General features: G+C 37.6%; 1 protein-coding gene and 1 pseudogene across 3 annotated transcripts in view; one reads left to right on the top strand and one right to left on the bottom strand.

Moving 5' to 3' along the window:
• Positions 1 to 25532, bottom strand: part of LOC122015117 (phospho-N-acetylmuramoyl-pentapeptide-transferase homolog) — a 48917-nt gene that overhangs the window by 8384 nt on the left and 15001 nt on the right. The window contains exon 1 of one of the 3 annotated variants that reach the window (XM_042571811.1): positions 17475 to 17642. The exons of the other annotated variants lie outside the window; for them this stretch is intronic. The gene's annotated coding sequence lies outside the window, so the exon portion shown is untranslated. Of the gene's footprint in view, positions 1 to 17474; positions 17643 to 25532 lie in introns of those variants that run through there. 3 annotated transcript variants of the gene reach the window in all.
• LOC122013965 lies at positions 14058 to 18619 on the top strand (annotated as a pseudogene).

Raw genomic sequence — 25532 nt, 5'->3', positions numbered from 1 at the left:
CGTAGGGATTATTTTCCAACGTTTTAACATAAATACATCAATTTTTGTATTTGATTCCATATGGATGAGTAAAATTAATGTATATTCATTGAATGTAGCTTAGATAAATTAGGATTTTAACCCATGAATCGAGTTTTTCACATTATCTATGAAGAACGAGATTGGCAGTGCGATTTTAGGGTTGAAATCACGTTCAGAAATGGGCATTTTCTAATATCAATCAATTGGAAAAGTTCTCAATCGATTGGGAGTTACGAATTTATGAACAGAAGCTTCCCGAATCGATCAGTCAATCGTTCACCAATCGATTGGCATAAGACTCAATCGATTGAGATGCTTAAGTTCACGAACAGAAGGGTTCGGAATCGATTGGGGTCACCAATCGATTGAAGATTGTAAGAAGTCAACAAAAAACTTCTGGATCGATTGGCTAATCGATTGGCTAATCGATTGGGTAACCAATTGATTAGCCAATCGATTGAAGATCGTGAGGAAGTAAACAGAGAGCTTCTAAATCGATCGACGAATCGATTAGGATTCACTAATTGATCAGCTAATTGGTTGTCATTCACTGGGTTGTCCATAGAAGGTTTTTGAATCGATTGGCATTTGTGGGGTGGATAAACGAGCGAACAGAAGTCTTCTGGATCGATTCATGTGTGTTCAATCGATTGATTAATCGATTGGCACACGTGTGAATCGATTCACATCCATTCTCGATCAATTGATAAAGGTGTCAATCGATTGATATTCAATATTAATCGATTGATAACTGAATTTAGCTTAATTTTTAGCAAATTCTACCTGAATTCTTCTTCACTCTTACTGCTTAGTCGAACCTATACTATCGTCAAAGCAAAAACTATAAGGGAGGCTAGGAGACTAGTGTATTGGAACATATGTACATGCTAAGGGTGATTAGCCCAAAGGAAAATCATTCTTATGCCAGATATATATTTAAGGAAGCTCACAAATTAAGCTAAACTTCTTGATTATGCACATGGTGTATCAGCCCAAAGGGGCACTATGTGATCGATTAGAAGCATTGTGAGTGATGTTAGAAAACATAAGCTAACTAAAAAAGCTCATGAATAAAGTATCATGTGCATAATACGTCGCCCCAAAGAAAGGCGAGTTATGTAGCAGATGAAGGTGATCATGAGTTATTTAAAGAGTATCAATAGCAAGTTACAATTTAATCTAAAAATTTAATGTAATGTTGTACTAGATATCTCTATTAATGCTCATATATTTGCATGTTTTATTTGTTGCATTTTGTTAATACACAACTATAAAGATACATGCTTTGTTTGTTAAATTGAGTTATATTCTTTGCTTTTGTTTATATAGTACTCTCAATATCTGCTAATTTGAACAACATCTCCGTGCTTACTGGTACAAACTTTGGACAACGGAAAGAACATATTACAATTTTATTGGTCTGCTGGATCTGTACTATGCATTTAGGCATGATCGCCATGCACCTTTGACTAATGATTCCACTGCGGATTAAAAGATGAACTTTGACAAGTGGGAGCGATCTAATCGCATGAGTCTGATGTTCATGAGAATGTCAATTCCAAAATCACTTAGGGGTTTGATAACTGAGAAGGAGAATGCTAAAACCTTAAGGAATTAGCGAACTGATTCACCTCAAACAAAAAAGTCAAAACTACCACACTTCTCATGAAGTTAGTATCCATGAGGTACACAGGGAAGGGTAATATTAGGGAGTACATCATGGAGATGCCCAACATAGTTACAAGGCTTAAGACACTAAAGTTAGACATGTCTGAAAGTGTCCTTGTGAACCTTATCTTAATTTCTCTGCCTACACAGTTTACTCCTTTTAAGATTAGCTATAATACTCAAAAGGATAAATGGACATTAAATGAACTCATAGCTCAATGTATATAGGAAGAAGAGAGATTAAGAGGTGACACATCTCAAAGTATTCACTATGCATCCTCATCTCAGTACTCGAACAAGAAAAAGAAGGATAATGGTAAGAGTAAGTATAAAAAACTTGTAGTGACTGGGGCTTCAGGGCATAAGGTGCAAAAGCAATAAGATCCAAACTCAACATGTTTCTTTTGTAAAAAGAAATGTCATCTGAAAAAGGATTGTCCTAGATACGCCAACTAGCGTGCCAAGAAAGGTATACTTCTCAACTTTGTTAGTTCAGAAGTCAACATAGCTACTGTACCTAATAACACTTTGTGGATAGATACTAGTGCAACTACTCACATAAGTGTAACAAAAGGTGAATACGCTCACCCCCAGCGCCCCCGCCAGCTCACCCCAAGATCAACACGGAGGAGATAAATCAAGTGACTGAGAAGGTAAGTAGCAAGTGAGTGAGTTTACACAAGTTGCAGGGATTTACGCCCCACCAGCCTCGAAATTCGGCCACAAGAGCAACTACTCATATAAGTGTAACTATATAGGGTTGTCTCATAAGTCGAATGTCAGTTGATATCGAAAGATTCATCTATAGCGAAATGGGTAAGAAGGCAAAAAAATAGGCAATAGATGTCTTTAAAGTTTGTTTGGAGAACAATATACTTTTGAATTTGGAAAGTACATTTGTAGTGTCATCTTTTAAATGGAATTTAATTTCTATTTAATGTTTGGATAAATCCAGATACACTTGTTCATTCGGAAATGAAAAGTTCAGTATTTTTCAAAATTCTATCTTGTATGGTATTGGTTCTTTGATTGACAAACTATATAGATTAGATACTGAAACTCATACGGATAATCTTGTGATGGTATAAGTGTGAAGCGTAGTGTGACAAATGAAAATTCATCCATGTTGTGGCATAGGTGTTTTGAGTATATTTCTAAACAATGCCTAGAAAAATTAATGTCACTAGGAATTCTCGATTCCCTTGATATGTCAGATTTTGGAATCTGTATTGAGTGTATCAAGGGGAAAACAACTAATAAAAGTAACAAGGATTCAAGGCGAAGTAATGGAATCTTAGAACTTATACATACGGATATATGTACATCATTCCCTAAGGCTTCTTGGAATGGTCAAGCATATTTTACAAGCTTTATAAATAATTATTCCTTATACGGATACTTGTACTTTATTCATGAGAAGTCGCAATCCCTGGACATGTTCAAAACCTTCAAAGCCGAAGTTGAAAATTAACTTGGTAAGAAGATTAAGATCGTAAGATCAAACCGTGGTGGTGAATACTATAGTAGATCTTGTTGGAGCAATCCCAATGGTCTGTGCGACCATGTATTTTAGTGTTTGGGCAAAGGGTTTGAGTTAAGTTTACTCTTGTATTTGATATGTGTATTTGAGTTGTGCAAGTTTGCAGGATACACATATGACTTAGGTTGATAGCTTTGGGTCCGGTGAAGGATGGAGCATCTGAGGGACCTTTGGACAATGCAGCAAGGACAAGGGCCGAGGGAAGCGACTTCGAGGTATACGTGAAGGATGACATTGGGACGAGCCGCGAGCTTGGGTGCATCCGAGGGACGAGAGCCGAAGGAAGTAAACTTGAAGGCAAAAGGTCAAGGCTGCAAAGAAACGTCAAGTGAATAATAAGGGTGAAGGTCCAAGTCTAAGAGACTATACTCGGGGTACCAGTTGACTGATGGAAATATCAATCGATTGGTACAGTCAACTGGGCAGTCGATTGGGAGCGAACAGAATGCTTCTGTTCGTTTGGTCAGTGTGGAGCAGTCGACTGGTACTTTCACCAGTCGACTGGTATCGAGCTGTTGGGTTGTAACGGTCGAATCTCCACAGAGGGCAGTCGACTGGCACTTTCACCAGTCGATTGGTAGGCAAGATTTTCCAACCTGTGACTTATATAACCAAGGCTTGGAAACTTGGTTAAGATTTACGAAATTAGTGGTGGTTAACCCTAATTAGTAGTTAACTAGTGCCCTAGCAATCCAATGCTCTTGGTCGAGTTGTGGCGAGGTTTCTCCATCGAGAAGAAGGATTGTGCTAGCCGGAGTTTCTGGGGATTAATCCACTGACAGATTAAGGGATCGTCCACCTTACAGACAATCGTGGAGTAGGAGCAAGTTTTCTCCAAACCACATAAAAAACGTGTTAGCGGTTTGCATTTCTCTTCTTGTCATTAATCTTTAGCTTATTTGTTTTGCATTATTCCGCTATGCTAACAAATACGTAGGAAGCTATCGATTTGGGTGCGTCGTCTATCCAACCTCCCTTCTAGCTGGCCATACAAGATCCCCAACAAGTAGTATCAAAGCGAGGATGCTCTCCATTGGACTAATCGCCAAGGAAGTAAAAGATGGCCGACTTAAAGCACCTCCAAAATTTGAAGGAGGAAGCTTATGGGACATCACGTATTGGATGATGATGTTGGAACCCCAAGGTGTTTTGATGTGATCAAACGAGCTAAGTTAGGTCCTGCGTTTGTTTAACCCTTGTGTCTAAGTGTGCAGGAGCTTAGGAACACAGGAAGTCGAGCGGAAGACGCGGCTAGCGAGAAGGACGGCACGGGAGAGAGCCGACGGGCTCGGTGCGTCTGAGGGACGAGGTGTCCGCGGAAGAGTACACCGGTGGACGAGAAGAGCGTGTGCGGCGTTCGAGGGACGAGAAACCGGGAAGGAAGGCTGCTCGAGGAGAAGGTCGGAACATGGGTTCGGGTGAGCCCTATTCCGGAAGGCCGAGATCACCCAAGCTAGCGGAGCCGGAGCGAACAGACCCGGACCGAGACTGGGACTTGACGGAGAAGTGATCCCGGGCAAAAAGTCAACTGCAGTTGACTTTTTGCTCCGGGGCGCCCGGAACCATTCCGGGCGCCCGGAGCATGATTTTGACCAGGATCGCGATTTTCGCAATCTGATCATTGGGGGATAAAGTTTATCCCCCCGGGGGCGCCCGGACCAAGACTATAAATATAGCCTTGGTCCATAAGCAATAATCAATCAAGAAAAACTACTTGTAATCCAATGCTTTCATTTGTGTTATTTATTTCTGTGCTTTCAACGCTGTAAGAGGCTACTCCGCCCAGAGGAGAATCAATTAGTGCGCCGTCTTTGCCTTGGATTAGCAATCCTCTTATTGCAAACCAAGTAATTCCTCTGTGTCTATTTTCTGTTTTAATTAGTCTCTGCCTTTTTAATTACAAGTTCTATTAAGTTAGTTGAATATCCGAGAAGGGTTTTTGGTTTTATTTTGTAGGGCAATTCACCCCTCCCCTCTTGCCGGCCTCCAAAGGGACCTACAAGTGGTATCAGAGCCGAGTACGCTTCAGGAGGACTAACCGCCGATCGAAGCAACAAGATGGCCGGACCAAGCATCGTCCCACCAAAATTCGAGGGGAACTTCGCAGACTGGAAGCGTCGTATGGAGGTATTCCTAAAAACAGATTTTGAAATTCGATTTATTATGAAATATGGTTTTGTAGCTCCAATAGATAAAGATGGAAAAGAAAAAGAAGAGAGCGATTGGACAAAGAAGGAGCATAATGAGTCGGTAGCAAACAGCCGTGCGGAACATCACCTGCTGAGCGTGTTACCGCCTCAAGAGGTCAACTGCATCGGAAACTATTTATCTGCTAAAGAACTTTGGGAGAAGTTCTTGGAACTCCACGAAGGCACGTCCGAAGCAAAGCTCGCTAGAAGGGACATCCTCCGCAACAAACTGATGAACATCCGTCTAGAGAAAGGTGAGAAAGTAGCTGGTCTACATGCGAAGGTAAAAGAACTAATTACTTGTCTCGAAAACCTTGGTGAAACGGTAACAAACCGGGACACTATACGCTACGCGCTCAACGCGTTTCCAAGAACTCCGGAGTGGACATCAATCGTCGACGCCTACTACATCTCAAAAGACCTGGAGGTAAGTACTTTAGAAGAGTTGTTTTCTACTCTTGAATTGCATGAAACCAGGTGTGCAGGAACGACAAAGGATACAACCCAGACTATGGCGCTGAACGCAACCCAGAAGGATGAACTCGAGTCAGACTCCGAAGACGATCAAGAAGCATACATGGTAAGAAATTTTAAAAAGTTTTTTAGATCTAATAAATTTAAAATGCAGAATAAAAAGAATCAAGGTAGAAGAAAGGTACGGTGCTACCAGTGTCAGAAGGAGGGACACCTAAGGGAAGATTGCCCAGAACTCAAGAAGGTCAAAATGAAGACACCCAAGAAACACAACCTAAAAGCAACTTGGGATGACACTTCTTCATCTGAATCAGAAGCTCAAGAATATGCGGGGATTGCACTGATGGCAAGCCACGAAGGACAAAGCACATCAGAACCCAGCATCGATGAAGGGGGAGCGACGTCAGATGGAAGTAGTGAAGCAGGGGGAGATTCAGGCTTCAAATCCGACATGGTAAGTGAGGTATGCCTCTTACCCCCTGATCAGCTTTACTCTGGTATCAAAGCTATGACTAAATCCATGTATAAATTAGAAAATAAAAATGCCAAATTAGAAAATGAAATTTTAGAAATAAAGAGAATTTTGGCAAAATCATGTCTTATAGAGGATTTTGAAAAATTAAAAATTGAAAATGAAAAACTAAAAGAAGAAATAGAAAGATTGAAAAAATCTAATGGTTCAAATATTCCTACTTTTAGAAATTTAAATTGGTATTATAGATTTTATCAAAGTCAAATTAGAAATATATCAAAAATCTATATACCTAGAAAATATTTGGTTAATCCTGTAGGTAGGAACCTTTACTGGATTCCAAAAACCTGTTTAACTTAAAATTAAAGTCAGACTTAGCATTTTCAGCAAGGAAATTAAAAAACTAATTTCTTTATGAGGCTTTGTCTAAGGAAGTGGTTGTTGCTCCAATAACCAAGAAGGCCTAGTGCCTCGCCACGACCTGGAAGCCAACTATCGAAATGAAAAGTTTAATTGACTAACTGAAAAAGCATTAATTTAAATTACTTAATGCTTTAAAAGAGTTATTCAATTTGTGTTAGAAAATAGTTAAAAACTTTCTAACTTAACTTAGAAATTTTTTATTATCTTAGAAATTTTCATGAAAATTAACTTAGATTTTTTTTTTTAAAGTTAACTTATTTTTTTTAAAATTGCCTTATCATTTTTAAAAAAAAAAATTGACTTAGAATTGTTTCTTATGAATATTCACTTAGAATTTTTTAAAAAAAAAAAAAAATTAGAAAATTTTTTTTGGGAATGCTGAAATAAGTTTTAAACTTAAATTTTTAACACTTATGACTGTTCTTATCTGAAAAATATTTTTTTTCAAACGAAAAATTCTGAAGAGTGTCTTTACTAAATATTTTACACTTAAAAGTTCTTGTTTGAATTTACCTTAGACTTTTTTATAACCCCAATTTTTATGTGATCAAAGGGGGAGAAGTATGTTAAGTCTAGGGGGAGGTACTATATAATTTTTCAATTGAAAAATATTTGGACTTATTTTAATATAAATTGTTTTTATTGCATATGGTTACCCTAACTTAACTTGGGTTGCTCACATCAAAAAGGGGGAGATTGTTGGAACCCCAAGGTGTTTTGATGTGATCAAACAAGCTAAGTTAGGTCCTGCGTTTGTTTAACCCTTGTGTCTAAGTGTGCAGGAGCTTAGGAACACAGGAAGTCGAGCGGAAGACGCGGCTAGCGAGAAGGACGGCACGGGAGAGAGCCGACGGGCTCGGTGCGTCTGAGGGACGAGGTGTCCGCGGAAGAGTACACCGGTGGACGAGAAGAGCGTGCGCGGCGTTCGAGGGACGAGAAACCGGGAAGGAAGGCTGCTCGAGGAGAAGGCCGGAACATGGGTTCGAGTGAGCCCTATTCCGGAAGGCCGAGATCACCCAAGCTAGCGGAGCCGGAGCGAACAGACCCGGACCGAGACTGGGACTTGACGGAGAAGTGATCCCGGACAAAAAGTCAACCGTAGTTGACTTTTTGCTCCGGGGCGCCCGAAACCATTCCGGGCGCCCGGAGCATGATTTTGACCAGGATCACGATTTTCGCAATCTGATCGTTGGGGGATAAAGTTTATCCCCCCGGGGGCGCCCGGAACCCTTCCAGGCGCCCGGACCAAGACTATAAATATAGCCTTGGTCCATAAGCAATAATCAATCAAGAAAAACTACTTGTAATCCAGTGCTTTCATTTGTGTTATTTATTTCTGTGCTTTCAACGCTGTAAGAGGCTACTCCGCCCAGAGGAGAATCAATTAGTGCGCCGTCTTTGCCTTGGATTAGCAATCCTCTTATTGCAAACCAAGTAATTCCTCTGTGTCTATTTTCTGTTTTAATTAGTCTCTGCCTTTTTAATTACAAGTTCTATTAAGTTAGTTGAATATCCGAGAAGGGTTTTTGGTTTTATTTTGTAGGGCAATTCACCTCTCCCCTCTTGTCGGCCTCCAAAGGGACCTACAGATGAAAATGGAGGTCTTCTTCAATACAGATTGGGACACCATGATGGTGATCAAGGAACCGTTCGAAGTCCCAAAAGATAAGAAAGGGAAGAAACTCCGACCGCGATATTAGACAGAGGAGAAAACATCACAATCGAAGGCAAATGATAAGGTAATATCAATCTTAATAGATATGTTGCCTTCTAATGTGATAAGTTGTGAAGGTGAATACAAGAATGCTCATGAATTGTGGAGCAAGATAAAGAAAGTTCCTTGGGAAGAACTTATGTCTACATAAGAAGAAGAAGAGCCCAAGAAAATGAATTCAATTGCTCAAGGAGAGTAGGTGGAGCAACCGAAAGTTGAGTCATGCTTAACATCCGAGGAGGAGAAGGAGGATGAGGAAGTATCATCAACATTCTCAAGGGTTGAAGAAGAATACAAGATGGATGAAGAAGAGGTCTTAGAGGTCAACCTAATGAGCACCTCCACTGAATCAAAGTCAAAAGACCACATTGTGTGCTTCAGGTACAATGAGAATGGACACTACAAGAGTAGATGTCCATTGGGTAAGAAGAAGGTAAATCCTAAACTCATTCAAGTTAATTTAAATACTAACAAGGGTTGTAGGAATGAAGAAGTCCAAAAGAAGAGAATGTGCATCGTATGTTTCACGTGTGGGGAGAAGGGACACTACCACACCAAATGTCCCAAGAAGAGGGAGATTAAGAAACTATCACATCTAAAGAAGTGGAAGAAGAAGAAGAAGAAGAAGAAGAAGAAGAAGAAGAGCTCGAGTTAAGGGGGAGCTTCAAGGGTAAGGGAGGTATACCCTAATTTGAATCGTAATTCAAATTCAAATTCTTATGTTCCCATGCATGCTAGGAAAAATAATTATTATCATTATGTAGCAATGAAAAATTTTGGATTTAGATATCATGATAGAAATAGGGTAAATGTTAGAGATAACCCTAAGAGACTTATGCATGATAAATCTAGAAATGGTAGACCTAAAGAGAATCTAGGCAAAAATCCCAAAAAAGGAAGACATATGCCTAGAAAAATGAGTAGGTCTAGGAATGTCCAAAGTGGACATGTTGACTCTAGGTTTAGGAACCTACAAAGAGAAAATCAAGCTTTGAAAACAAAACTTGATAATTTGGAGAAACCCCTAGATAGATTCAATGTTGGATCTAGAGGGTTAAGTATGGTGTTGGGTAGCCAAAAATCCAACAATGATAGATCGGGTTTGGGATACCGATCTAGTGTCTCCAAAGCTAAGGGAAAGTTTTATACTAGGGTTGCATATGACTATAGCAAGGAGAAGTTAATAAATGACAAGGGAAAGTCATTTAATAGTAAGAAGCAATTAACCAAGGACAACGTGTCCAAGATTAAAAAGATTAGGGTTGTAAGACCAGTGTCACTGGAGATGCACCGATGTGGCCTAGCAATTGTAGATAAGTCACATAGGGAGGTGGCTAAGATTAAGAGGTCTAGGGGGAGCTCTAAGAGTCAATTTGAGACCCATGGCAAATGAATCTCAAGTGGATTTTACTTGGGAGTCTAAATTGGGTTATGAAATGTGTCAAAAGGTTTGTAGACGAATTTGAATCTCAACCTTAGGAAATTGACACAATTAGGTTGTGTTTTATGTAAGAAAATATGACATTAGGGTCATATTGCATAATAATTAGTTTTGGATGTATAGATGTTATATAAACCAATGCTAGGGATGCATTATGGTTTAGTTTGAGCAAATACATTAAGAGGAAGTCAAAATTAGGACTTTAGGTCAAACTTCAATTGAATCATTTAGCTAGTTTTGAGTTTTGTGTTAATCTTGAAATTGGTGATAGATACATTTTTGAATATATTTTTCCCAAGCAGACATGGGCAAAATAGATCTCTCCACAAAATTTGAAGATTTTTTAATGTCTGTGAAAATTCTGGTGCATTTCTGAAGTTGAGTCAGAAATACTGAAATGGACCTAAAAAGTGTGTCAGTCGACTGATACAGTTACCAGTCGACTGGTAACAGTATTTATCGAACACAGAATGGTTCTGTGGGTTTGTTTCGATAAGGGCAGTCGACTGATGTTTTTGACAATCAATTGATACCAACCTAAAACTATTTTTCAGTATTGGTTGTGATCAAGTCAACTCGTTTAGATGTATGAGATCCATGGGGGATAAATACAAGAGTTTAGGGTTAGTTTGGATGATAAATTTCGACAATTGGGATAAAATTCCTAGTTCAATGGGGAGCTTAGGTGTAAGGGAAGCCTTGTGATAGATTCTTAAATAGTCTTGTGGTAAAATTCCTACCTCAATGGGGAGCTTAGGTGTAAGGAGAGTCTTGTGATAGGTTCTTAAATAGTCCTGTGGTAAAATTCCTAACTCAATGGGGATCTTAGGTGTAGGAGGAGCCTTGCGATAGGTTCTTAAATAGCCCTGTGGTAAAATTTCTAACTCAATGGGGAGCTTAGGTGTAGGGGGAGCCTTGGGATAGGTTCCAATGCATGTTTGTATTTTTGTTTTGACGGTGTAAGTCCAAGTGTATAGCCTTGGTAACATAAGTTCATTCGGCGATGTAAGTCCAAGTGTGTAGCCTTGGCAATGTAAGTTCATTCGGCGGTGTAAGTTCAAGTGTGTAGCATTAGCAATGTAAATTCATTTGGCGGTGTAAATCCAAGTGTGTATCCTTAGCAACGTAAGTCCATTGTTTTTAACATGTTTTGCTATTATGTTTTCCTTAACTTAAACGTATTGTCAAACATCAAAAAGGGATAAATTGTTGGAGCAATCCCAATGGTCCGTGCAACCATGTGTTTTGGTGTTTGGGCGAAAGGTTTAAGTTAGATTCACCTTTGTATTTGATATGTGTATTTGAGTTCTGCAGGTTTGCAAGATACACATATGACTCAGGTTAATGACTTCGGGTCCGATAAATGATGGATCATCCGAAGGACCGTGGATAATGCAACAAGGACAAGGGCCAAGGGAAGCGACTTCGAGGCATACACGAAGGATGACATTGGGACGAGCCACGGGCTTGGGTGCATTCGAGAGACGAGAGCCAAAGGAAGTAGGCTTGAAGGCAAGAGGTCAAGGCTGCAAAGAAGCGTCAAGTGAATTGTAAGGGTGAAGGTCCGAGTGCTGAGAGACTGTACTCGGGGTACCAGTCGACTGATGAAAATATCAGTCGACTGGTATAGTCGACTAGGCAGTCGACTGGGAGCGAACAGAATGCTTCTATTCGCTCGGCCAGTGTGGAGCAGTCGACTGGTACTTTCACCAGTCGACTGGTATCAAGCTGTTGGGTTATAACGGTCGAATATCCATAGAGGGCAGTCGACTGACACTTTTACCAGTCGATTGGTAGGCGGGGTTTTCCAACCCGTGGCCTATATAACCAAAGTTTGGAAGCTTGATTAAGATTGACGAAATTAGTGGTGGTTAACCCTAATTAGTAGTCAATTAGTGCACTAGCAATCCGAGTGATCTTGGTCGAGTTGTGACGAGATTTCTCCACTGACAAGGAGGATTATGCTAGCCGAAGTTTCTAGGAATTAATCCACCGACGAATTGAGGGATCGTCCACCTTATGGGCAGTCATGGAGTAGGAGCAAGTTATCTCCGAACCACGTAAACAAACGTGTTAGCAGTTTGTATTTCTCTTCTTGTCTTTAGTCTTTAGCTTGTTTGTTTCGTATTATTCTGCTGTGCTAACAAATACGTAGGAATCTATCGATTTGGCAGCACCGTCTATCCAAACCCTCTTCTAGTCGACTATACAAGATCCCCAAGAGATGTAACAAGTCAGGTGAATAATGTCCTGAGTCATTTGCGGATTACCTTGCTGAGTGTAGTATCGTAGCACAATACACCATGCCTAAGATATCTCAGTAAAATGGTGTAGAAGAATGACAAAACTGAACCCTTAAGAATGTTGGTTCCGGTGCGGTTGGCAAGAGGAGGATGAATTACCTGTAAAATAAAAATAACCCTTTCCCGACCTTTCAACTTTATTAAAAAGTACAATTAAATTCAAGCAGAAATAAACTAAACAAGTTAAAAAGAAATAAGTAAAAATGCCAGAATTTACTTAGTTACAACTTATGTAATTATTAATCCAAAACATATGAAAGCACTAAAATTCTCCTTCGTTAAAGACGGAGAAGCCTCTTACACTCGTTTGAAGCTCAAAAATAAACTAGGAAATGAATACAAAAGTTATTGATTATTTTCTAATTTCAGGGGCCATTTTATAGCCCCTGGAAAACTCTATCAGTAGCTGGAAGGTGCCTTCACTAGCGTTCAAGACGCCTTCAAGTAGAAAACTTTATCTACCGAACATAAAGTTTTATCTTCGGCTAGCATTTAGGGAAGACGCCTCCAACAGGCTAGAAGGCGCCTTCGACATTGTTCATCGAAAGCGCCTTCCAAGCCAGGGAAGACGTCTTCCATGAGGCAGATCAACTCCTTAGCTGATCTCTTCACATGGGTGATGCTCCAGCTAACCGGAGTTGAGCTCATCCAAACCCAACTCCGACCTTCTCCTCAAGCAAGCTTCCTTCCCGACTTCTTGTCCCTCGAATGTCACGCACGTCCTTCTCGTCTACCGGTGTACTCTTTCGCAGCACCTCGTCCATCGGATGCACCGAGCCCATCGGTTCTTTTCCCATGCCATCCTTCTCGGTAATTGCATCTTCTATTCGACTTCTTGTATTCCTAAGCTCTTACATACTTAGATACAAGAATCAAACACAACATGACCTAACTTGATTTGGTTGATCATACCAAAACTACTACAAGGTACTTACAAAGGACATTGTGAGAAGTATGATTGCATTTTCTTATCTATCGGAGTCCTTGTGGGGTGAAGCACTCAAGACTATAATTTACCTACTCAACAAAATTCCTAGTAATGCAGTAACAAAAACCCATACGAGTTGTGAATAGGTAGAGTGCCTAGTTTAAGGCATCTATATGTCTGGAGTTGTCCAGCTGAAGCTAGACCTTATAGACCTAATGAAAGGAAATTGGACTCAAGAACCATTAGTTGTCATTTTGTAAGACACTCTGAAAACTCAAGAGATTTCATGTTCTATAACCCCTTTAGTATATTCTTTTTCGAGACGGATAATATCAAATTCATTGAAAATAGTGAGAGTGATAAAGCTAGGAAAATATCATTTGAGAAAAATATTAGTGATCATAATATGATAACTACTGATACAACTGATAGTGAAATAGTTACCATCCCAGATATAGTTGCTTACAAGCAATTATATGAGTTTGCTGCTATAAATCAAGTCATTTCTATCTGGTGAATTTGAAATAAAGGATTTTGGTGAAGTATCTTTTGTCTTAGACATATAAATAGTTCGTGATCATTCAAGATACAGACTTGGATTATCACAAAAGACATATATAGAAAAGGTGCTCATTCAATATGACATGTAGAATTGTACTTTCGGTGACACTCCAGTGGCAAAGGGTGATAGACTTAGCTTGCAACAATGTCCACCTCATGAACTTAAGATCAAGGAAATGTAGCAATTCCCCTATGCATCCGCAGTAGGGAGTTTGATGTATGCTTAGGTATGTACGCGTCCGGATCTTGCTTACATTGTGGGGATGTTTGACAGATATTTGAGTAACTCTAGATCATAGCATTGGAAAATTATAAAGAGGGCTATGGGGTATATGCAAAAAATGAAGAATTACATGCTCACATATCAGATATCAGGTCATCTAGAGATCATTGGATACTAAAACTCTGATTTTGCTGGATACTTTGATAGCATGAGGTCTACCTCAGGTTATGTCTTTATGTTGATGGAAGGGGTTATATCATGGAAAAATATCAAACAGACACTAATAGTCACTTCCACTATGGAGGCAAAGTTCATAGCCTGCTATGAAACTTCCAACTACAGGATATGGATGCGGAACCTTATCACAGAGTTACAGATCACTGGGGACATTGGCAGGCCATTGAAGACCAACTGTGATAACAAAGTTGCATAATTATATTTCAAGAACAACTGCAGTTCATCGAAGTCAAAACACATCAATATAAAATTTTTGACGGCTAAAGAAAGAGTTCAGAATGGTCAAATAATGATAGAGTATATAAGGACAAATTCCATGTTAGCGGATCCACTCACCAAGGGTTTGCCACCCAAGATGCTTATCAACATGTGTTGAATATGGGGGTTCTTCCTTTTGATGAAGTATCAATTATGTAGGAATCTGTATTTTATGTAATACTCTATGTTCATAAACGTATATTTTGGCTCATTGTATATAATGCAGTTTTTCTATATGTGTACATGATTTTGACTTTCTTTTAACATATGGATATCATATTTACTTGCGATTTTACATTTGGTTATTGTAAATATGATATAAACTTTATTTGGAGTCATAAAATTGAATCATGATTTACCACTACAGTTTAGCATAAAGTTTTGGTAAATATGATTTAGACTCAATTTGGGTCATAAAGAGGACTTATTGAGAATCTAGACTTGTAGATCACATTTTGTGTCATTCTTGTACTACACATCCACATTTGATTTATGTCGTTAATGATATTAGTACTATAATTATGATTGAGTCTTGTTATAGTTCTAGTTGTTATGACTTCTTTAGTCTTGTATTAGTTGATTTAATAGATGAGATTGTTGGGATATCTAACTCATAAAGTTTGGTATATTGAGCTCAACTTAGGGGTTGTGTGGTGTATAGTGGAAGATTGTAGGATTAAGTCCACATGAGTGGACTTAATCCAATTGAGTTCACATGAGTGGACTTAATCCAATTGAGTTCACATGGGTGGACTTAATCTGCATAAGGTGAGCTTACACTTGATTAACATACACATCTAATTGTCATTAAAGTAACTAAACCTAATTAAATGATCTAATGCTTCAATGCATATAAAGAAGATTTGAATTAAATGAATGTGGATTTAATGTGTAGATAATCCAATTCTTTAATATTAATGGACTATATATATATATAATTTTTTTAACGGTCAATCATAAACCATATAGTTCACAGGTTGGAGGCATTTGGTAGAGTGAATGTGAGTAGACAATTTGAAATAGAATAATCCTGTCTGTTTCACCCATTCAACAGCATAAAAGATGAAAAGCAGAGTACTACTTATCGATTTTTATTTTATTTTTTCATTTCAAAAGTAAAATAATGATAACTAGATAAATGATCAGGCAAGCTAGACAGGTATAAAAAATGCAGGCTTAGTAGAGTATCGTAGCAGAAAAGCGAAGTTATGAACTTTTCCTCATACATGGAGCTGCTAAGTTCAGAAGTTATTGCCATTTAACAAATGGTTATTTGGTTATGGCAATGTGTGATGATTGTATAATAATCTTCTGTTTCCACTAAATAGTTCACTGGAAGAAGAGACCATCCAAAATTGTATTCCTGAATGATTAACGAATTGCACTTGTCTACGCTACAACAGCTCCAATTTGATGTTTCACTTAAACACATGATCATTTTCTGAAGCAACAGTTTGGTAAACATTCAAATTGCAACATCTAATTTGCAGTTTAACATGCGTTTTCATTCCTTTTCATCTGATCAGGATTAGCAAGGGAATATAACTAATGCCAAAAAGCTCCAAACAACCCAACTATGAAGCTGATAATCTGCACCGGATCCGTACAGGAAAACAACTTTAATAGTGCATCTTAATGCAATGATGAACACAACAGCCTAAGCAGCAGAAACTTGGAGTCTGCACAATTAGGCATCAATCGCACTACATTCATTGTGCCCACCATGAGTTTGACATCCAATTATTCAACAGAAAATGTCTTTTCGATCACAACTATCTCTAGTCTCTACCTTTATGACCATTCACCAGGATCATCTTTTTTTAACTCAACATAATACATATATTATTCCAAAACAGTAAATTGCAGGGAATGGTAGAGAATCCTATATGGTGCCTTTAGCGTTTGCCAAGGATACTTAATCCTTGAAAAGATAAATTCCCTTCATTCAAATTATCTACAAAGAAATTACGCGTGGTCCTATAAATCCACTCATCTCAGATAACTACAGCACCTCCCACCACACACATCTCTTTTGCAGTCTTACATACGACCTCCTCCACATTCTTTCCAATAAAATTAATGTCCTGACTAATTTAGTTATGCAATCTCAGCATCTCTGGCTCCTAATGATAGAGGAAAGAGAACTCCGTTCTTATGCTCTTTTTTCCCTTCTCATGACTTTTTTCTTATTCAACTTCCGACTTTGAAACACACACATAAACAAGACAGCAATTTCAACCACATTATATATATGATACCATTTTGAGTCCCCTTCCACACAATAGAAGACTACAAAACATCCTAGGACAACCATCTCTTCCACAAACTACTTACAGCATCTCTGCGATAAGGGATTCCACTTGGATTGTGGAGAATTTAACTTGCACAATGATCTTCTTCCCTCACTTGGAGCAACAATAAACCAAACAGTCCAGCTCAGGAAGCACATTATATCTCCAAAATTTTCGGTACAGGTAAACTAACTCAACTCCCCTAGCTGTCTCCTATTTATGTTTTGAAAAACTAGAGTATCAAGTTCTGTTTTTCACTAACTTTTTTTCAGACTATGGGAGATGTTTCTGATACTCCTCGCTCTCTACTCAGCCTGGATCTGCCCATTTGAGTTTGCATTTCTTCGATACTTGCCAAGTACAATTTTCCTTGTGGAAAACATAATCAACAGCATTTTTGCTATTGATATTGTACTCACATTCTTTGTCGCTTATGTTGACCGCAAATCCTATCTCATTATCAATGATCCAAAGAGAATAGCAGTCAAGTTAGCATTGACCCATGCCTCTTATCTCCTCTCCTCACAAACACTAATTTATACAGCATTTCCCTTCCAAACAATCAGATTCTTCTTCAGTAGACATGGCAATAGTCTTGGTTTCGAACTTCTTGCATGCTTAGACTGGCGTTTGCGTCTTGTCAGTTCCATGTTTGCCAGGTTTATATCTTCTCCCATCTCTTAATACAAATAATGACCAATGAAAATAAATTATTTTGTTAATTTTCTTACCTTGAGAAGGGCATTCGCCTCAATTATTTCTGGACACGGTGCACAAAACTCTTAGCAGTAAGCTTTTAAACAGCAATTGATTTACTTGAGGTTTTTGCCAGTTGCACTATTGCATGTTTTGAACCCTTGACACAGCTTCTTTTTTTTTTGTACTACTACAGGTAACACTTTTTGCAGTTCACTGTTCTGGATGCTTCAATTATTTGATCGCTGACAGATACCCAGATCCAAAAAGAACCTGGATAGGCGCAATGATGTCAAATTTCAGGGAAGACAATCTATGGATCAGATATGTAACAGCAATATATTGGTCCATTACAACAATAACAACTACTGGTTATGGTGACTTGCATGCTGAAAACACAAGAGAAATGCTATTTGATATTTGTTACATGTTCTTTAATCTGGGTTTAACAGCTTACCTGATTGGAAATATGACAAACCACATAGTACATGGGAGTGGGACCAGTCGCACAAAGAACTTTGTAAGTCCTATCCTCCCTAAGTTTGTTGCAGCTCGGTCAATTTTCATGTCAGTAACCAATATACTAAAAATCAATTAATTACATATATGTTAACTGAGGATTTGGATCTCACACTGTTTTGCTCTCAGAAGGGCACCATCCAGGCTGCTTCTGAATTTGTATCAAGAAATAAACTCCAACAGCACGTTAAAGACCACATGATAACTCATATTTGCGTAAGGTTCAAGACAGAGGAACTCAAACGGCAAAAGACTCTGAGCAGTCTCCCAAAAGCCATTCGATCAAGCATAGCTGAGTATCTGTTCTTTCCTGCTGTTCAAAGAGTATACCTTTTCCAAGGAATCTCATTTAATCTCGTTTCCCAATTGGTAGGTTCACCATCTAAAGAACATAGTGCTTGATTATATTTCCGAGCAATTTAAGTGAATGTGCTATGCTGATGAGACCAATGTGAGATAATAGGTGACCGAAATGCAAGCTGAGTATTTTCCACCGAATGAAGATGTGATACTTCAGATTTCAGAACGAGACACCAACAGATCTATATATTATAGTATCAGGATCAGTGGTTGGTATTTAGTATAATGTAGTCTCTTTTGCACTATAACACTAAAATGATTGTTTGAAGTCATTCTCAATAATGATTTACTAATTGCAGGAGATGAGAACATATTCAGATGGAACTTCTTAGTCACATGAATTCTAAAATAAACTCACATATAGGAAATACAACAACAACAACAATTAAGCATTTTCCCACTAGATGGGGTCGACTGTATGAATCCTTTTACGCCATTGAGCTCTATCTCCTATTATATCATCATCTATATTTAAATAAATTTTATCTTGTTTTATTGTTGCTAACCAAGTCTTTTTTTGTCTTCCTCTTTCTCGTTTGATATGCATGTTTATCATAATTTCACATCGCCTAACTGGAATATTTATTGATCGTCTAAGTACATGTCCGTACCATCTTAAACGTGTCTCTCGGAGTTTTTCCTCAATAGATGCAACTCCGACTTTCTCTCTAATGCTCTCATTTCTTATTTTGTCCATCTTCGTATGCCCACACATCCACCTTAATATCCTCATCTCTGCAACTCTCATCTTCTGCTCGTGTGCTCGAGTCATAGCCCAACATTCAGCTCCATATAACATAGCAGGTCTAACTGCGATTTTATAGAACTTACCTTTAAGTTTAAGAGGTACTTTACGGTCACATAAAACACTCGACGCCCTCCATTTCACCCATCGTTTATATTTATTGGAAGACATCTCTCAATCCCTCCATCATTTTAAAAATGATCCTAAATATTTAAAGCTCCGGTCAACTCGTCCTCTCCTATCTTAACAATTGTTTCATTACTTCTAATATTGCTAAACTTAAATTCCATATATTCCATCTTTAATCTACTAAGCTTAAAACCTTTCCTTCTAGTGTTTTCCAAGATTCTAGCTTAGCATTTACTCCTTCACATGTCTCATCTACCAAAATAATATCATCTGTAAACAACATGCACATGGTACCGTGTCTTGGATGCGTCCAATGAGTTCGTTCATCATTAGAGTATAAAGATAGGGACTTAGAGCTACTAATTGATGTAATCTTATCTTTATAGGAAACACTTCAGAAAGTCTTCATTCTTATCGTTACATCCTCATACATATCCTTAATTAGTTCAATATATATTACGTTAACACCTATCTTTTTTAGAATTTTTCATATAATTTCGCTGAGACTCTATCATAAGATTTTTTTAGTTCAACGAATACCATGTGTAGATCTTGTTTTTGTTCCTGATACTTTTCAATTAGTTGCCTAAGAAGATGTATAACTTTTATTGTTGACGTATGAATCCAAATTATTTTTCAATCACTGTGGTGTCCTTCCTTAATCTTTTTTCTATTACTTTTTCCCAAAGTTTCATAGTATGACTCATTAGTTAAATACCCCTATAGTTTGCACAATTTTGTACGTCTCCCTTATTCTTATATAAGGGAACTAGAGTACTTATCCTCCATTGATCAAACATTTTTTTCGTTTTCAATATCATGTTAAATAATTTTGTAAGTCATTCAATACCTTATTTCCCTAAACACTTCCATACCTCTATCGGAATATCATCTGGTCCAACGACTTTTCCATTGTGCATCTCATTTAAAGTTTGTTTTACTTCTGAAGTTTGAATTCTACGATAAAAATTAAAATTTCGATGCTTATTTGACCTAATTAAATTACCCAAGTTAAGTTGGTCTCCTAAACCTTCATTAAAAAGTTAATGAAAATACCTCTTCCACCGCTCTTTTATTTCTCCATCGCTTACTGATACCCTATTACATTCATCTTTAATACATTTTATTTGGCTAAGATCTCTTGTTTTTCTTTCTCTCACTTTAGCTATTCTATAAATGTCTCTTTTCCCTTCTTTTGTATCCAATTTTTAATATAACCGTTCAAAAGTTTCATTTTTTGCTTCACTCACCACTTTCTTAGCTTTTTTCTTGGCTATTGTATATTTTTTTAAGTTTTCCTCATTCTTACAAATATATAATTCCTTATAAGCTATTTGTTTTTCCTTCACTTTCTCTTGTACTTTCTCATTCCACCACCAAGATTCTTTACTTAGCGGTGCATGCCCCTTTGACTCACCGATGACACTCTTAGCTACTATTTTCAACTTTGATACCATCTTATCCCATGTCATATTAGAGTCATTGTATATTTCACCTAATGCTTATACTTCTACCTTCTCCTTAAATATATATTGCTTCCCATACTTTAACTTTCACCACTTAATTCTAGGAATTGTATATATTTTCTTTCTATTAATACTATGTTTAAGGCGTATATCCAACACTACTACCCTATGTTGGGTAGTTAAGCTTTTTCCAGGGATGACTTTGCAATCTTTACAAATCTTTCTATCCTTCTTCCTAACCATAAGAAAGTCAATTTACGATTTATTATTCCCACTTTTGAATGTGACTAAGTGTTCTTCTCTTTTCTTAAAAAACGTATTAGCTAATATAAGGTCATATGCTATCGCAAAATCTAATATAGTTTTCCCTTCCTCATTCCTCGTTCCAAACCCATAACTCCCATGTACTCTCTCATATTCCTCATTTTTCACTCCGACATGCCCATTTAGATCACCTCCTATTAAAATCCTTTCATTTGGTGAAATATTTTGTAATATTTAATCTAAGTCCTCCCAAACCCTTGATTTAGTAGCTTCATCTAATCCTACTTGTGGTGCATATACGTTAATTATGTTCATAGTTTCTTTCGCCACTATTATCTTAAGGGCTATAATTCTATCACCTTTTCTAACTACTACAACTTCATCCTTTAACAAACTATCTACAATAATACTCACTCCATTTCTTGCTTTACTCTTTCCAATGTACCATAACTTAAAACCCGAGTTCTCTATTATCTTTGCATTCTCACCTGTCCATTTTGTCTCTTGTACACACAAAATATTAATTTTTCTCCTAATCATCATATCTACTACCTCCATTGATTTACCAGTGAGAGTTCCTATGTTTCATGTTCCAAATCTTTGATTATTAGTTTTCCTATCATATTTGTTTTTATCTAACCTATGGTGTGAGAACTCTTGCCTATTTAACACTACACCCAAGTTCTCATGGAGATGTAGCAGTCTGACCCTGTAACGCGAACTCTTGCATATTTATCACTACACCCGAGTTCTGGAGATGTAGCGGTCCTTGCTGAGACGTTACAGTCGGACCCTGCAATGCGTTCCTTCCGGGGAACAACCTAGCATTAGCACAATAGTTTAATGGATTCATTCATGAAATATTTGCTATAGTTTGACGCTGGCTGGCAACCTAACGCAACCCTCCTCCTTTATTCGGGCTTGGGACCGGCCATGACCGGCCATCATGGGCGGAGTTACATATAGGAAATACAAGAATAAGAAAATTTAGTTTTATCAATTAAACATGGCATAGATCAAAATAACAAGAATTGAAATTAAACAATGGAACAAGAATGCAGAAGAGCCATTTCTCAACCGTCGTCTTCGAATATAAAATCCCTACAGAAGAAGAAAAAGAAGAAGGAGGAGGAGGAGGAGGAGGAGAAGGAGGAGGAAGAGAAGGTTGATCTTCTAGAGGAGTTAGGATTGATGACACTGAAATCTCTCTAATGGGGAACAAGGAGTTTGTCAAGATTATGCTAATCCTCTGAGGACAAACCCATTATATAGTACATATCCATTATTAGCTCATAGATAATAATGAATGCAGATAATTGATTCTACACATATGAGGTTCACATTCAATAACCCAATACCAAATAACCTTAAATTAGATCATTTAACGGGTTTCAGTATCGCAAGTCTTAAATCACATATGAGCCCATCTTAAGGGATATTAAATCCAACAATCTCCCACTTAGGCTATAGTTATTATAGACAACATACAAATATAACTTTAGTTCATAGCATACTTAATGAGTACAAAATACCCTTTAAATAATCTGGTCCATTAACTTCATTAGTATAGGACTAAAGAGGTCATAGCTACCGTATATGATTGTAACAAGCTCCAACAGTAATCACAATACTAATGTCATTAACGACATAAATCAAGATATGGATATGTAGATGGAAATTACATAAAATATGATCAATACATATCAATTTCCAACTAGTCCTAAGTGACCCAAAAGGGTCTAATCATATTTGCAAATACATTATGTTAAACTGCAATAGTAAATCATGATCTAAATCTTATGATTTTTAAATAGAATCTATATCATATTTACAAATACCAAATGTTAAATAGCAGCCGCCAATCATATAAATAAACTCCTATTAATATTTTGAACTTTAAATACATACAATAATCAAAACACAAATATTTATCTTTATTATCAAATACAGGGCAATAAAATAAATACAGACTCCCAGTAGATGAGTTCTTTTTCCATAAGAAAGATTCTCATATCCACAACAAGCGCATGAAATACCTTAGACACCAAGCTTTTGGTGAGTGGATCGACCAATATAGAATTTGTGTTGATGTGTTCTACCATGACCTGATGACTGTGAACTCTTTCTTTAACCGCTAGAAATTTGATGTCAATGTGCTTAGACTTCGACGAACTATGGTTGTTCATGGCATAAAGTTCGCTTTATTATCATAGTAGATCTTCAGTGGCCAATGCCATCAACGATCTGCAATGCTGTGATGAAGTTCCACAGCTAAATCTCCTGATTAGGTGCTTCGTAGTATGCTACCAACTCTTCTTCCATAGTAGAAGTGTCTACTAGCATCTGTTTGACACTTTTCCAAGATATATCCCCTCCAGCAAGCATGAAAATATAGTCCGAAGTGGACCTTCTGCTATCCAAGCATCCAACAAAATCAGAGTCTAAATATTCATCACCTCCGGGTGATATGACCTCCGATACGTGAACATATGTCCTTTAGTTCTTTGCAAATACCACATCACTCTCTTGACTATTTTCTAGTGTGAAGCTCCCGAATTATTAACATATCTGCCTAATATCCCCACTGTAAATGCTATATCTGGTCGAGTATAAACTTGTGCATATATGAGGCTTCCCAACGCATATGGTAATTATTCCATCTCCTTTATTTCAAATTCAATCCATGGATACTGTTGCAAGTTGAACTTGTCACCTCTTGATATAGGTGTGTCACCAGGTGTACAATTTTGCATAGCATATATTATAAGCACCTTATCAATATAGGTTTGTTATGAAAGTTCAAGAATGTCTTTTGAACGATCATGATAGATCTGTATGCCTAAAACAAAAGATGTTTCACCTAGATCTCTCATTTTAAAATTATCAGATAAAAATAACTTGATTTCATGGAGCAAACCATTATTATTGCTCGCAAGCAATATATCATCAACGTACAAAACAAGTATAATAAACTTGCTCCTACTGAATTTGACATATATGCACTGATCAATGGAGTTCTCTTTAAATCTAAGTAAGGTAACCACCTGATCAAATTTCCGATACCATTGATGGAACGGCTATTTTAAATCATGAATGAACTTCTTTAATCTACATATTAGGTGCTTTAAGTCCTTAGACTCAAAGTTCTTTGGTTGAACCATATATATAGACTTCTCTATGTCTCCATTGAGGAATACAGTCCTTATGTCCATTCGATGTAGCTCCAAATTATAATGAGCGATGAGTACCATGATTACCCTAAGGGTGTTTCCGTCGACACATGTAAGAAAATCTCCTTGTAATCAATGTCTTCTTTTTGAGTGAATCCCTTGGCAACAAGACGAGCCTTACACTTTCGATATTGTCCTTTGAATCCCGCTTGGTTTTAAATATTCATTTACAACCAATGGGTTTCTCACCTTCAAGCAATTTGACAAGTTCCCAAACGTCATTGGTTGTCATAGACTTCAACTCTTCTTGTATTGGGTTAATCTACCTTTTAGGGTTAGAGCATTATTTGACCTTTTGGAAAGATATAACATCACTTTTCAATCCTAAGTCAAAATTATGCTCTTGGAGATAAACATAATCACGAGAATTAGTGGTTCTTTGTTCCCTTGTGGATCACCTTAAAGGTACTTGTGTTTGAGGTGGTTGAGGTACTTGCTTATCCTTCATGAGGCAATACCTCAATTTCAGTGGTAGGCTCGTCCAATTGCATTAGAGATGTCATTGTTACCTATTCTCACTGGATGTGTAATATCCATAATATGCGGTATGATAATCATACCACTACTAATCACACCAGTAGTGACCATAGGAGGATCACCAACGCTTTTCTCAAAAGATACTTCCCTAATTTTATCACTTCCACTATCCTCAATGAATTTGGCATTTCCCATTTCGAAGAAGGATCTCTTAGAGGGATCATAAAATTTTTACTCCCCTGATTTTTCAGAGTAACCTACAAAATTACAGCTAACTATTCCTGAGTCTAGTTTCCTTTCGTTAGACCTATAAGGTCTAGCCTCAGTTGGACAACTCCAGACGTGTAAATATCAAATGCTAGGCTATCTAATCGTCCACATCTGGAATGAGGTTTTAGTTACTGCCTTACTTGATACTCTATTGAGTAAGTAAAATGTAGTCTTGAGTGTCTCACCTCATAAAGACTCTGGTAGAGAAATAAAGGTCAACATACTTCGCACCATATCTTTTAGGATACAATTGCGTCGCTCAGCTACACCATTCTGACTGGATATACCATGCATTGTATATTAAGACACAATTCCACACTTGGCAAGGTAGTTCACAAAAGGTCTTAGACGTTGTTCACCTTATCCACCATATCAACTATAATATTCACCTTCACGGTCGGATCGAACGGCTTTAATTTTCTTACCTAGTTAAAGTTCAACTTTGATTTTGAAAATTTTAAACATGTCTAAAGATAACGATTTCTCATGAATAAGGTATAGATAGCCAAATCTGGAATAGTTGTCTATGAAGCTAATAAAATATATGTGTTCATTCCAAGATGTCTTAGAGAATGGTCTACAAATATCCGTATGTATTAACTCCAAAATGTCACTACAACGGCTAGCCCCCTT

The sequence above is a fragment of the Zingiber officinale genome, chromosome 8B, assembly GCF_018446385.1.
Source record: "Zingiber officinale cultivar Zhangliang chromosome 8B, Zo_v1.1, whole genome shotgun sequence".
Taxonomy (NCBI): Eukaryota; Viridiplantae; Streptophyta; class Magnoliopsida; order Zingiberales; family Zingiberaceae; genus Zingiber; species Zingiber officinale.
The sequence above is the reverse complement of the archived record's forward strand: the minus strand, read 5'-3'. Positions and strand labels throughout refer to the sequence as shown.